This window comes from Felis catus, chromosome A1 (genome assembly GCF_018350175.1).
Source record: "Felis catus isolate Fca126 chromosome A1, F.catus_Fca126_mat1.0, whole genome shotgun sequence".
NCBI classification, from domain to species: domain Eukaryota; kingdom Metazoa; phylum Chordata; class Mammalia; order Carnivora; family Felidae; genus Felis; species Felis catus.
Window position 1 is genome coordinate 192,897,583 of NC_058368.1, and position 14,571 is coordinate 192,912,153.

The 14,571-nt window shown below is 46.9% G+C and overlaps 1 long non-coding RNA gene across 1 annotated transcript; it reads right to left on the reverse strand.

Moving 5' to 3' along the window:
• Window positions 1-7,201: 7,201 nt before the first annotated feature.
• On the reverse strand, window positions 7,202-14,009 carry LOC109503527. The gene is made up of 3 exons (XR_002162556.3): window positions 12,961-14,009; window positions 12,778-12,875; window positions 7,202-7,664 (listed from the first exon to the last, which is right to left on the reverse strand). It is a non-coding gene; the product is annotated as an uncharacterized LOC109503527 (long non-coding RNA).
• Between the last annotated feature and the right edge of the window lie 562 nt (window positions 14,010-14,571).

The window sequence follows — 14,571 nt, forward strand, 5'->3', positions numbered from 1 at the left end:
CACAGGTAGGAAATGGTGGACTTAGGTCTATTGTTCATCTCTTCCTTAAAAAAAAAAAAAAAAAAAAAAAAAATTAGCGGCTTCCAGGGCTTAGTTGGTTAAGCATGCAACTCTTAATCTCTGCTCAGGTCATGATCTCGCAGTTCATGAGATTGAGCCCCGCATGGGGCTCTGGGCTGACAGTGCAGAGCCTGCTTGGGATTCTCTTTCTCCCTCTCCCCCCTGCCCTCTCACTCACATGTGCATGCTCTGTCTCTCTCAGAGACATAAATAAATAAACTTAAAAATTATTTTAAAAATAGCAGCTTTATTGAGATATAACTCACATGTCCTACAATACACTCACCCACTTAAAGTGTGCAATTCAGTGGTTTGGGGTATAATTCACAGAGTTGTGTGCAACCACCACCATAATTTTTATTTTATTTTATTTTATTTATTAAAAAATTTTAATGTTTATTTATTTTTGAGAGAGAGACACACACAGAGAGACACAGCATGAGTGGGGGAGGGGCAGAGAGAGAGGGAGACACAGAATCCGAAGCAGGCTCCAGGCTCTGAGCTGTCAGCACAGAGCCCATCACGGGGCTTGAACTCACAAACCGCGAGATCATGACCTGAGCTGAAGTCAGACACTTGACTGACTGAGCCACCCAGGTGCCCCCACCACCACAATTTTAGAACCTTTTCATCACCCCCAAAAGAAACTCATAGTCATGAATCGCTCATTTCTTGATGCTCTGCTACCAGTTAGCCTGGGACCCAGCATAGAGCATGTTCTCAACCAGCACTTGTTGAAGACTGGGTAGTTACCCCAAGTTAGAGGACAGTGGAAGGTGGAAGACAGCCTCTTTGTGCAACACTCTTTGCATCTAACATCAAACAAGGATTTGCCTGATCCTACCATTTATTGATTTTATGCTGTTTCTCTAATTACAGCCACCACTTATTATCTCTTACGTGCCATGCCATGCATTGAGTGACGTGTATACATTATCTTATCAATGCTCACAAGGACACCTAGAAGTAGGTATTTTTGCATCCATGATACAGATGAGGAAACTGAGGCTCAGGGATGTCGTTAATTTGTGTAACATCATACAACTTAGAATCACCATCATCTTAACATTAAGTACATTGCTAGTGTGTATAACTGAACACTGAACCATATCTAGGCATTATGCTAAGTTCTTTATGTGAAACACCCATTTATCCATATTAGCCATTCATGCAACAGATATTAAGAACCTACCCCGTACCAGGCCCTATGGCGAATGCTAGGGATTCAGTGGTGGGCAAACAGATAAATCCACAGTCTCACAGGGCTCATGGTCTGGTGGCAGAAAAGGCATTCTAACAATGAACACACAAGTAATTGTTTTAGGTGGGAAGAAGGAAGGTCCTCATGGTTATTAGGTGCAGATCTGGTATTAGAACCGAATACTATTGAAATCCAAGTTCAAGAAATTCCAAGACTCTTTCTGCCAAGTTACACCAGCATGACTCCCTTAGGCTGATCTAAGGAGACTTTGGGTTTGCTTGCCCTGTAGGAGGTCTGCCACTTCCTACGGAAGGCCTTAATGAACAATACAACAAAGGCTCAAACACACACACACACACACACACACACACGCACACTTACTTAGACGACGCATACCTTCAACTGGGGAGAGAGCTAGGAGAGAAGCAATGCGGTGCACCTTGCAAATGCTTTCTTTCCTCAGCTGGGGGACTCAAGTTTGAAGAGCATTTTTCTATTCGCTGTGTTGCGCATTTGTTTTTATCATGTAAATGATTCTGAAGATCACTCCACTTAAACATGTAGAGACTGTCCCATTTTGTTTTCCAGTTGCAAAGTACTCCATGATGTGAACAAACCAGGGTTCAAACAGTCCCCTGCAATAGACATCTGGAGTTGTTTGCATTTGAGGCTAGTGAAGTAATAATGCCTTAATGAATAATTGGGTGTATGTCTTGTTCGTTAACATGGAGGTGAATCTTCAGGGGAAATTCTTGGAAGTAGGATTGGCTGGACCAAAGGGTAACCACTTCTTTAGTTTTGAAAGATATCGCCTAGCTCCCTACCAACAAGGGTCGACTCCTTTTGTACTCCTACCGACAATGAATGAGAGTGCTTGACCCCTTCACATACCAGACACACGCAATATTTTTTTAAGCACGCATTTGATAATAAAGACCTACACTCCCCAGTTTCTCTTAAAAATTGCAAGATCAGGCAAATACTGGGCCTGCTTTCCTGCATAGCCGTGACAAGCTGAGGCTGAGGGGTCACCGAGGCCAAGTTGTCACCATGGCCCTTGTGGGTCTTGGAAGTTTCAACTCCTGATCTCATCTAGCCCCTTCATTATGAAGATGAGGAGACTCTAGAAATTCATAGAAGAAAGTGAGTGGGGACTAGAACTTGGGTCTCCTACCTCCCAGTCCACTGCACCATCCGGCCTCCAGAGTAAGCCCAAGAGGGATGAGACAGACGTGAGGCAGCGTAAGTGTATAAAAGCACTGACAATTTGGCGTTAAAATTGGAATTGTTTTTTTAGCATTTACTTTGCTCGGTAAATATATCACACTACCTTGTAGTTGATTAAACTGTGACTAATCCACACAGAGCAGAGTGACAAATTGGTTTCTATTTCTTCTGAGCAACCAAAAAGAGGGCTGATGCCACAGCAGAAAGATTCAGTTACTCATTCATTCCTTTGTGCATCGAACACAAATTGTGTGCCAGCCTCCGATCCAGGCACTGGGGGTTCAAAGATGACTAACAGGCATTTAAACACAGAACAAACAAGTATGCAAAACCTTGATGGAACACTAGAAGTGTTTTATTGAAGGACCATACAGGCTGCCGTGAGAGCTCAGAGGAGGGATTGTAATTCTGCTGGGGGGCATATAGGAGAGGTCACACAGGAGGTGTTATTTGGGTGGATTCTGAAGGACGTGTAGGAGTTCGCTAAGAAAATGAAAATGAAGTGTTGCAGGAATTTTTTGGGTTTTTTTTTTTGTTGTTGTTGTTGTTGTTTTTACCACATCCTGGGGTTCGTTGTCTTGCCGTTTCGAAGAATGAAGAGGGGGACACAAAATGAGCAGCGGGCAAAAGTTTATTAGAGTATAAGATCAGAAAGGAAGAATAGTATGAAAGCCCTCTTTGCAGAGAGGGGGCATTCGAAAGTGAATCGGCAAGGCCCTTGTTTTTTCTGGTCAACCCTCCCTTCCTTTCCACCTTGTTCCTTCTCAGGTCCTACCCTTATCAGCTTGACAGTTCTAGGCGCTGGGTTGTCCATTCCTGATTGGCTCGAGTCCATTTTGTGAGGGGTGGTCTATGGCCATATATATTCCTTGTGGGTCATACGTTTTATGGTCTACTACTTATTTTTAGTTAGGTCTTTTGTCAAATTCCTGAGGGAAACCTGAGGGGGAGGAGCTGTCTGTTAGATTCTGAAGAGGAACTTTATGCCTGAGGGAGTTTGCTGTGGTCAGACACTCCCAGCATTGTTCCAAAATATGTGTTTTGCCCCACCCAGGGACCTCAGGTCCTGATCTTTCCCTCTCTGCCAACTGAAGCCTATCTTTTCCTATCATAAAGGGACATGGGAAGGAATTTCAGAACATGACTGTATTTGGAGACAGGGTCTCTAAAGAAGTAATTAAGTTAAAACGAGGACCTTGGGGTGGGTCCCAGCCCAACCTGATGGGTGACCTTACAAGAAGAAGAAATTTGGACACAGAGAGACATCAGCAATGCACTCACAGGAAAGGCCACTTGAGGACACAGCAAGAAGGTAGCCAACTGCAAGCCAAGGAGAGAGGCCCCAAAAGAAACCAAACCTACTGACAGCTTGATCTTAGACTTCCAGCTTCCACAGCTGTGAGAAAATAATTTGCTCTGTTCAAACTACCTAACCCATGGTATTTTGTTAGGGCAACCCTAACAAACCAATACAGGCACCAAGCTTCCAGAGAGCAGTTAAGAGTGGGTGACAATCAAGACCAACAAAAAGAAAGGGAATGAGGAGGGGTGGGGAAACTGAGGATGAAAATGAGGCAGGAAAGAGGAGTTTGAATGTGGCAGAAACAGAGTTAGTCAAGCCAAAGAAGTTCAGTCAACCTCCAGTCTTCTATAGTGATTACCCAGTTTGTAGATATATATTTAAAAATTTTATTTTCAGCAATGTAATGTATGCATATGGTTGCAAAATTAAATAATTCAGAGAACTTATAATAAAAAACAACTGCTCTCCCCCATGTCCTGTTCCCCAGAGAGCAATCAGCTTTGGCTAAAACAGAGTTGTCATGTGCTGAGTTCTGTGCTAAACTTCTCTGTAAGTTGTTTTCATGAGTGCTCACCACAACCCCATGAGGTAGCTACCATTATTATGCCCGTTGTACAGATGGGAAAACTAAGGCACAACCCCATGAGGTAGCTACCATTATCATGCCTGTTGTACAGATGGGAAAACTAAGGCATAGAAAAAATAAGTGATCTGTCCAAGGTCCTATATAGCCGGTAAGCAATAGAAATAGAAAGCAACTCAGGTCTGACTCCATACACCTAAATACTCTTAACCATCATACTCTGGTGGTTCCTGTCAAAGCCTTATTACCTGTGCTCCTTGATTTACCAACTCTGGACGTTATCTATTGACTTCTTAGTATGATTGATGAGGATTTAGCTCACTTAATCCTCCTGCCTTCTGCCTTCCAATTTTAGATAGATACACTGCAATATTTAGTTCTGATGTGGGTACCTTTGAGGCTTTAAATGATACACATAAACCTCAATTCCTTGCTTGTACTCTACAAACATTTGTTAATTGGTTGTGAATTGGGTGACAGAAAGGCCATCCCAAATGTTCTTCTTACCCATCTTCATCCACCGTAACACTTAGCTCTGTAATGGGCACCCCACAGGTGCTTGATAAATACCTGGGTAACAGAAATAAATGCAGAGAAACTTAACAGCATCAAAGGTGGGAGATGACCAACAAATCTCAGCTAGGAGAAGGGCATGATAATTGCAGCCTGCAATGTCAGACTGACTTCTTTGGAGACACAGCCTCCCACCGAGGAGGGAACAAGGAGCTATAAAATGGAAATTGAAGGAGAATCGCTTCAGAGCAGCTGTCAGGAAGCACTTCCCCCAGCAGAGACAGCAGATGACCTCGCTGCAAGGTTGTCTGGGCTCACACACCTGGGCGTGTCCTGCCAACTTAAGGAGGCCACCAGGGAACTCCATTCAGCGCCCCCCCCCATCTCCCCATAGTGGCAAATGGGGGGTATTCTGCCAACATCAGTTCCACAGTGGGCTTTCTGAAAGGGGTGGCGGGGGCAGCTCCCTGGGGGAGGCTTCTCCCATAGCCTGGAGAATCTGGGCCCTCATACCTGTAAAGAACCCAATTACATAAAGATGAAGGCCATCTGCATAGGGTCTTTGTTCATGCCATCCTTCTGCCTGTAGCATCCTCCCCACTTTCAGCCTAGCTAATTCTTACTTATCTTTGTACTTCTGGTCGGATGCACTGTCTCAGAAAGGGATTCCAGATCCTCCGAGGGTGCGTCACATCTGCTATTACACATCCTCTAAGTATTTTGCTTTGATGTCACAGTGGTGAGTTTACATTTATTAGAGTCATTACTTGTATAAAGCCTCACCCTCGAGATTGGGACCATCTCTGATTTTGCTCACCACTGTGTCCCTGCACCTAGCACAGCATCCAGCGCATAACAGGTGCTCTGTAAACATTTCTTGAATGAATGAAGAGGTGAATGAATGAGTCTGAATTCAATCCCTTTAATCAAGTGGTTCATTTATGTGAGGTTTTGCCCCCCGAAAACCCAGCATCATGGCACCTAAAGAGAAGAGGATGTAGCTTTCAGACCCTGACTGCCCCAGTCCAGACTCATGATTCACCTTCTGAAAATTCAGTGACTGGCATCTCTGATGACTCACACAGACTCCTGGGGGATGCTCCCCACACACATTCTTTTCTTCCCTTCGCTCCTGTCCTCCCCCATCAATCTGTCAGCAGGCTGGGTCTTTTTGCCTCCTACTAGGTAGTTCTCAGTCCTGGCTTCAGCTGACTGACCAGAGCAGCCTTTTAAACAGACAGATGCTTGAATTTCTGATTCAGGGGCTCCAAGGTGGGCTCAGGGAAGTGTTCATTTAAAAATTCTCTCCAGGGGGATTCTGATGTGTGACCCACTCTCTAAATGGATCTCAAAGCTGTCTCCTTTCCTATAGCCACCTGCCCTAGTCCAGACCTGTCCACGCCCTCTTCCCCCCCCCCCCCCCCGGGGAGAGCAGTTTCCTCTCTGGTTTCTCAGGGCTCCAAGCTTGGGGTCCCCAGTCCATTCCCTGTGAGGCAGCCTGCCAGAAAGATCTTTCTACAATTAAAGCCTCTAGAATTTCACTCTTCTGCATAAAACATCTCCCTGCGTCCCACTGCCTGCAGGACAAACCCCAAACTCCTGGAGAGCCTCACAGGCGCTGTTCACTTCTCTAGGCTCACCTCCTTGGTTGAGCCTCAGCCACCTCACTCACACTCTGCCCTAACACGTGAGCTATCCTAAGGGCCTGAAGGAGCCGGTCCACATTCTCTCCTTCATCTGGGTCTGTGCACAATGGCTCCCCTCACCCAATGTTAAAGAAAAATCTATTCTGACACTTGTTAAACTGATAAGGAAGGTTATTGAGGACCATTGTAATAGGAGTTTGGCAATAAGGGAGAGAGAGCTCAACTCCCACTACAACAATGATATACACAATGAGCACAGTGAGGGCATCAGTGGATGGAAAATTACTAAGAGGGAGTGTCCAGGGTAGGGGGATTTTGCTAAGCTGACCTAACAGGGTTCTTGCTAAAGGCAAAGGGCTAGACATCCAGGGTAAGAGATGAGGAATTTGCTCAGATATCAAGGGTGGTCAGATCTCCTGGGTGAGGGGATGACCTGGCAGGACTCTTTGCTAAGTCTGGGCTGGGCAGACCAAAGACAGGATGGGCACTAAGATCGAGGCCCAGGTGAGAAAAGGGCTCAGGGGAACCTGGCTGAAGTTTGGTCCGGGACAGCGTCTCTGTCACCAGGAACAATTGACTGTGTTCTGCTCTGCGTCTGACAATGCCAGCTTCTCCAGTTCCTGTGCAGGCAGAGCCTCCTCTGGGAAGTCTTCCCTGATACTCCTCCGCTGCCCGGGGCCCCTCACCTGTCCTGTGTTAGCATTTGTGGCCTCCTAGTGTTGTGATCTGTTTCCTTGCCTGCTCCTGAGCTTGGCTGTAAGCAATTGGAGGGCAGGCACCCTGTCTTGAATCCAATGCCTAACACAGCGTTTAGCTATCAATAAATATTTGTTAAATGAATACATACTGATGAACAAGGCTCTCGTGGAATCGCTCCTCTGCTCTGAAACAAGCAGTGACTGTATTGCCTGCATCCATGGTTCTTGGACTTTGGTGAGCATCCGAACTGTCAGGAGGGCTTGTTGAACACTTGGTGCTCGGTCCCCCTCCAGAGTTTCTGGTTCAGTAGGTTGGATTGGGGCCTAAGAATCTGCACATCTAACAACAGGTGAAGCTGATCCAGATGGCACTTTGATAGTCACTGACATGCAGGATTGCAGCGGATATCATCCCCAGGCGAGATGCACCATACTATTTAAAAAATCCAAAGATGATAAGACTTAGTAGGCAGATTTCAGGTGAGGTGTGAAGCAGATATGATCTCATGATCTAGGTGACCTTCTTCCCTGCCTAAAGTATAAGATTCCCTCTCTCCCTGCCTCCCTGTCTCTCTCATTTGCAGCCCAGAGCAATAGCTCAAGACTTCATTGCCTTGCCCCATGCTTCATTTGCTGTGGGAGAGGCTGCCTCTCAGGCCCCTCTGCCAGGCCTGGTGCCAGGCTGAGAGCAGGGACTGCGGGCCCCTGGGCGGCTGAGTGGAATACTAATGCAGGTGGCCCAAGGAGTGGCAGTGCCCTGAGCCCTCTCCCTTTTCGGTCCCCGCGATTAGCTGCTGCTGCAAATGACTGAGAGGGCAGAGAAAGCAGGACAGGGGTCATGTCTGAACCAGACAGGGCCGGACGGAGATCCCCCAAATGCCCCTGCCCGGCCCAAGAGGGGCCAATGCGCAGCTGTTTGCTGCACACAGACAGAGCTGGGATGTGAAAGCTGTGCCGTTCACACATGCATGTGAGGCTTTCGGGGTGTGAGGCAGAGTCAAGGGGTGGGAAGGGGGCCACGCCAGGAGCTGGGACTCGAGGCAACTTTCTGCATGTTGCCATGTGCCAAATTCTAAATTTGAACTTGACCTTCTGGGCCAAAATAGAAGAATATTTGTCAAGATAGGAAGACAGGACATGTTTTTTTTGTTTGTTTTTTCTTGTTTTGTTTTTTTTTTTAGTTTGTTGCCTCAATTTGTAACTTCTAACTATTCAGACATGTGCTGTACTCTTGGCCAGGCCCTGCAAATGTTTGGCATAGGGCTGCCTGCCAGAGTGACGAGGTGAGCAGGACAGCCCCCTGAGAGGCTGTGCTGTTCCCCAGGGCCAGAATCACAAACTGGAAGCCCCAGTGCCTCCCTGAGGACTGGCTGGTAATCCTCAAAAGGGCAAGCAGCACTCTCTTTCTCCCTAGGAGGTAAGGGTGCATCCTGGTTCCACATTTAAATCACACGATTTCATCTGGTCACTGAGATAAAGGAAGAGGCCTGGACCTCGGGAGGCTTAGATTCTGGGGTCCCCATCAAGCTGCTGGATGGTGGTCGGGAGTGTGGGGTCAAAGCTCACACTGACACTTCCCAGACGTATTTCCTTAGGCAAGCCACCTCTCGCAACCTCAGTGTCCTTGGTTGTTAAGAGGACATCGGTGTAATGCCTGCACACGGAGGGGTTTATGCCAAAGCCTTTGGGCTGGACCTGCATGGGTGGGTATTTCCTAAGTATTAGCTGCTATTTGTGATTTCCTGGTTAGTTCATCCCTATCTGGTGGGGCTTCTCCCCAGGCAGCCCTACCTTTTGGCACAGTTTGACAAATTGGAGAAGGATGTCCTCCAGGTTTCGGGCTTTCCCCTTGGACAGTCTTTGCTCATGGGTGCCCTTCTAACTCATTTCAGGGACCCACGACTCTCATGGTGCATATCATGTACCTTTACCGATGCAGGTTCTTAGACCCCTGCCTCAGGCCTTCTGAGTCCCCAGGTTGAGTTTGGGCCCAGGTGTCTGCATTTTAATGAGCTCCCCAGAGGATTCTCATATAAGAGGCAGCTCTTGGGGGAACCCTGTGGTTGGCAAAGTGGACTGAAAGTCTGAACCCACAGCAGCTGCTGGAGGCAGATTCCTGTTCTATCTGAAGCACTTTTCTAAGAGTCAAAGCTGCCCAAGAATGGAATAAGCTGCCTTAAGAAGTAGTGAGCCCCCTGTCAATGCAGGTATGCAAGCACATGCCAGATAAATACCTGGCAGAGAGAGAGAGAACTCCAGCCCTAGCTCAGGAGTTGCAGTTCATGGCCATGACAATCTCTGTGGTTCCTTCTTCTTTGCCCTCTGCCCTACATCTCAGGAAATGCTGTCATTCGTCCAACTCCATCACCACGCTCCCTTTCCTAGGGACATCTTGGTTTGAGTCTCATGTTTAAGAAAGGAATGAATGCTTTCCTGTTTTGGGACAAAAGGCTGGTGATGAAGAAGATCATTCTAGGCTGCCCCATTCAATTGCGCCACCACAGGGAACCCCCATCTGGGCCTCTGGGGCAGAGGAGCCCTGCCCTAGGCCTTCTGTACCTCCCCCCCTCCCCCCCTTTCCTTTTCCATCGTCACACATAATTTATAAAAGGAGTTGGAGGCAAAGGATGCTGTTGAGTCAGTTTGAGACTGTGCCCAAGAGAGAACTTGGAGCTGCCGTGCCTTGTGGCAACTGTGCCTAACGCCGCGTGTAATCACCGCCATGTGTCTCTGTCAAGAACTCCAGTACGCTTCTCTGCGGTCCCCGGAAACTCCCCTGTCAGGACCCTCCAAGCAGAAGACAAATGGACAAGTTAGGGCAGTGGTAAATCCTGCTGTCCTTCTGTTGTCAGCGGCCCCTTGAAGCAAACCAGCCCAGCAGGGGGCAGAGGGGAGGGCACGCCTGGCAGCAAAGTTCTGGGGGACTGGGGTGCGTGGTTGCTCCCCAAGTGCATTTTCTCAAAGCGAGGCCCGGCCGATACTTTGTTTGGAGTGGACGGGTTGACATGCCAGTTACTAAGGATCTGAGAAAGAAGTCAGTGGATTTTTTTATCTGCTCATTTCACCACCAATCCCCAATGAAAGCCCCACATCCCAGCCTTGTCTGGCCCTAGGCCTGCTCTCCCAGATGGCAGAACCTGGCTAGGTGTCCCCTCACCTGTGTTCCAAATCCAGCAGAGGAGGGTCTGGGTGGCTCATGCGGTTAAGTGTCTGACCCTTGACTTCAGCTCAGGTCATGATCTCACGGTTCCTGAGTTCAAGCCCTGCATAGGGCTCCGCACTGACCGTGCAGAGCCTGCTTGGGATTGGGTCTCCCTCTCGCTCTGCCCCTCCCGTGCTTGCTCTCTCTCTCTCTCTCTCTTAAATAAAAATAAAACTTAAAAAAAACTAAAAAAAATAGAAGCCAGCAGAAGGCCCCCACCTCACCCTGAGCTCCACCGCTATGCTTGGAAACCCAACTCCTCTGAGCCAAAGCTGAGCACTTCCTCCTTGGATGAGACTTCCTTCCCCTCTTCAAGGGCACTGACTCGGTCTCCAGGCCCCTTGCCACCTCCATACTTTGAATGTCACTTTTAGGAATGGTGGCCACATAATTGAGCACCTACTATGTGCCAGACACCGTGCTAGGGGTGCCACATGTATGACCGCAAATGTTCACAAACCCAAAATTATTAGTTCCATTTTGCAGATGACAAAAGTGAGGCACAGGATAGTTAAGCGACTTGCAAAGGTCTAGGTGACTTGAAAATCTGTAATCGGTTGGGTTTGCAAAGACAATAACAGTGAATACCAATGACAGTGGATCCGAGCCCCTGAATTTGAATCGATGCTCTCACTCTTCTTTGTTACCAGGAGGGTTGCTTTTATCTCTCTCTAAGCCTTAGTTTTTCTTCGTGTAAAATGGAGGCTGTAATCATCATCATCATACCCACTTCTTCATATTTGTGGTGAGCAGAATAACGGTCCCCCAATTTCTAGAACCTGGGAGTATGGTACCTGACATGGCAAAAGGGATTTTGCAGATGTGATTAAGTTAAGGCTTTTGACCTGGGGAGATTATCCTGGATTATCTGGGTGGGCTCAATATAATTGTAAGGGTTCTTATAGGAGGGAGGCAGGAGTCTCAGAGTCAGAGAGAGCACTGGAGAGAGATTTAAAAAGGCTAAGGGGTTCGTTTCGAAGATAGAGGAAGAGGCCATGAGCCAAGAAATACAGACAGTCTCTAGAAGCTGGAAAAGACAAGGAAACAGAGTCTCTTCTAAAGCTGCTAGAATGAATACAGCGCTTCTGACCCCTTGATTTTAGCTCAGTGAAGCCCGTGTCAGATTTCTGCCATCCAGAACTGTATCATGTGTTTTAAACCACTAAATGTGTGGTAGTTTGTTACCACAGCAACAGGGAACTAATAAGGGATTGGGACTTTAAAAATATCAGTAGGGGGGCGCCTGGGTGGCGCAGTCGGTTAAGCGTCCGACTTCAGCCAGGTCACGATCTCGCGGTCCGGGAGTTCGAGCCCCGCGTCGGGCTCTGGGCTGATGGCTCAGAGCCTGGAGCCTGTTTCTGATTCTGTGTCTCCCTCTCTCTCTGCCCCTGCCCCGTTCATGCTCTGTCTCTCTCTGTCCCAAAAATAAATAAACGTTGAAAAAAAAAAATTAAAAAAAAAAAAATATCAGTAGGAGTGCCTGGGTGGTTTAGTCCATTGAGTGTCTGACTTTGGCTCAAGTCATGATCTCATGACTTATAGGTTCGAGCCCTGCATCAGGCTCTGTGCTGACAGCTCAGAGCCTGGAGCCTGCTTCAGATTCTGTGTCTCCCTTTCTCTTTGCCCCTCCTCCCCTCATGCTCTCTCTCTCTCTCTCTCTCTCTCTCTCTCTCAAAAATAACGAACATTAAAATTTTTTTTAAAAAAATAAGTAAAACACCAGGCACATTGAGTTGGTTATACAAAAGTTCACAGCAGATACTGCCTCCTGGTTTTACTGTGAGGTTCTTAATATCTTACACAACTTTGCATTCCAAACATAATTTGTTATAACACTTGGTACATTGTAAGCACTTTCAATATTTAGTGGATGAATGATAATTTCATTCACTAAACAAAGGGGAGGGGGCAATCCTGGAAATAGTGGTAAAGACTAGAGGTATGCATACGAAGTCTAAGAGGTGATTAAATTTCCCTTAAGTTAAGGCATTGATGGGTCTGGTTAAGACCCTAATGATTTGTCCTCTGTATAGAATGACGTATTACCTATTGGGGCACCTGGGTGGCTCAGTTGGTTGGGCGTCCGACTTTGACTCAGGTCATGATCTCGCAGTTTGCGGGTTTGAGCCCTATATAGGGCTCTGTGCTGACAGCTCAGAACCTGGAGCCTGCTTCGGATTCTGCGTCTCCCTCTCTCTGTCCCTCCCCCACTCATGCTCTGTCTCTCAAAAATAAATAAATGTAAAAAAAAATTGAAGAATGACCTATTATACAATTAACAGTGTTTACCAAGGACTTTACTAGGTATACCTTCATACAGAGAAGAGCACAGCTCAAGACTTACCTTCTATAGGGAGGTCTTCTGTCCCCACTCCAGTACATCGTGATGGGTATTTGTTGGAACTCTTGGTTACAGGCAGTAGCAATTCAAATCAAATGTATCTGAGAAATACATACATACATGCATGCAGTAACCACAAATTTAAAAACCACCTGAATTTGTTGGCTAGTGTAACTAACAGACCACCTCTAGCTGTAGGTCTAACTTCAGGTACTGTTGTTGGATCCAGGCATTTGAATGATGTCATCAGGATTTGTTCTCACCCTTCCTGAGCTTTGCTTTCGTCTGTGTTGACTTCATTTTAAGGCATGTTCTGCCCACGTGGCAGATCTCAGGCTTGGGGTGTTACCAGGTTAGCAATCTCCAGGAAAAGAGCATCTCTTTCACAACAAATGTAGCAAAAGTCTTGAGACGGATTCTGATTGGTCCAACTTGAATCAGATGCCTGTTCTTGAACCAATTACTTTAGCCGGGGAGCTGGAACACCTACCTCATGGTTAGACGTGGGTCATGGGCCGAACATGGAGATAAGACGATCTCAGGATTGTGAGGACGATCTCAGTCCTCACATGGACTGAGAGTAGGGGAGGAGTGGTCCCCAAATGGAAATGGAGGAAGCATTACCGGAGAAAGGGAGTGGGCCAGGCAGGCACAAACTACAGAATTTTCTTGCCCCAGATCACTTAGAGTAGGATGCAGAAATAGTACTAGAATCCAGCCTCTTGAATCACCCCAAAGTCTGGTTCCTCAGTCAAATGGGCTGCAGTGTGAGGGCTGGATCTGCAAATAAAACTCTCAGGCCTCCTGGGATTTCCTGGAAAAATAACGAGGAGTATGAGGGTGGAGGGTTGGCAGAAATAGACACTTCCTGTTCATACAAGAGGCTCAGACTCTCAGAATTGGAAGGCCACCAAGTCTGACTTCTCCATTCCCTTCACAACATCCTCTCCAGGTGGCTGGCAGCCTCTGTGTGTACTGCCAGGGACAGGAAACACACTCCTATTCTGAGACAGTCATTTTGTGATACCTCTGACCATCAAAAATAAATATCCCTATTTAGAGTCCAAATCTTCTTCCTGTAGCTTCCACCTCCTTACCCTGGGAATCACAGAGGATAAGTCAAACTCCTTTGGAATGGCCCAGAATAAAAGTGCACCGAGACTGAGAGTCAGAAGAATATGGTTCTGATACAGGCTCTCTGCCAGGAGAGCAAAGAAAATGCGACGAAACGCAAGCACGAATGTGAAAGTGCTTTATATGTCACAGATCATCATCTTCATTATCATCATCACCATCATCACCATCATCTGTCAGGCACTTAAATGTCAGACACCGTTCTGAAGGTATTACCTAATTTTATCCTTATAATAAACATTTGCGATAAATTCTCTTATCATTCCCATTACACAGAAAACTGATGGCACTTGAGCTTAGGCCCCATGGTTAATTTAAGTGGCAGAGCTGGGACTGGAAGCCATCTGGCTCATTCCCACATATGTGTCCTTGTCCAACACATTACCTATAAAAACGATGCAACAGTGGGCATTGCTTTAATTGATTGTTTCAGCCTAATGGCTCTTGAACTGGTGGGTACATTTGGTTCTTCAGTCTTTTCTAAGGTTGTTGAGTGGTTCTTGGCTTCCCCGATCTCTTTGTGGGACAGGGAGAGTAGCTGAATGTGCCAGAATCAGCCAACAGTCAGCCCTCTAGCCAAGGGCAAGTTTCCTGTGGATGATGTTTTCCCAAACAAGTCCTTCCCTCTTCCCTGGTGCAGAGATTAAATAACCCACAGGCAGC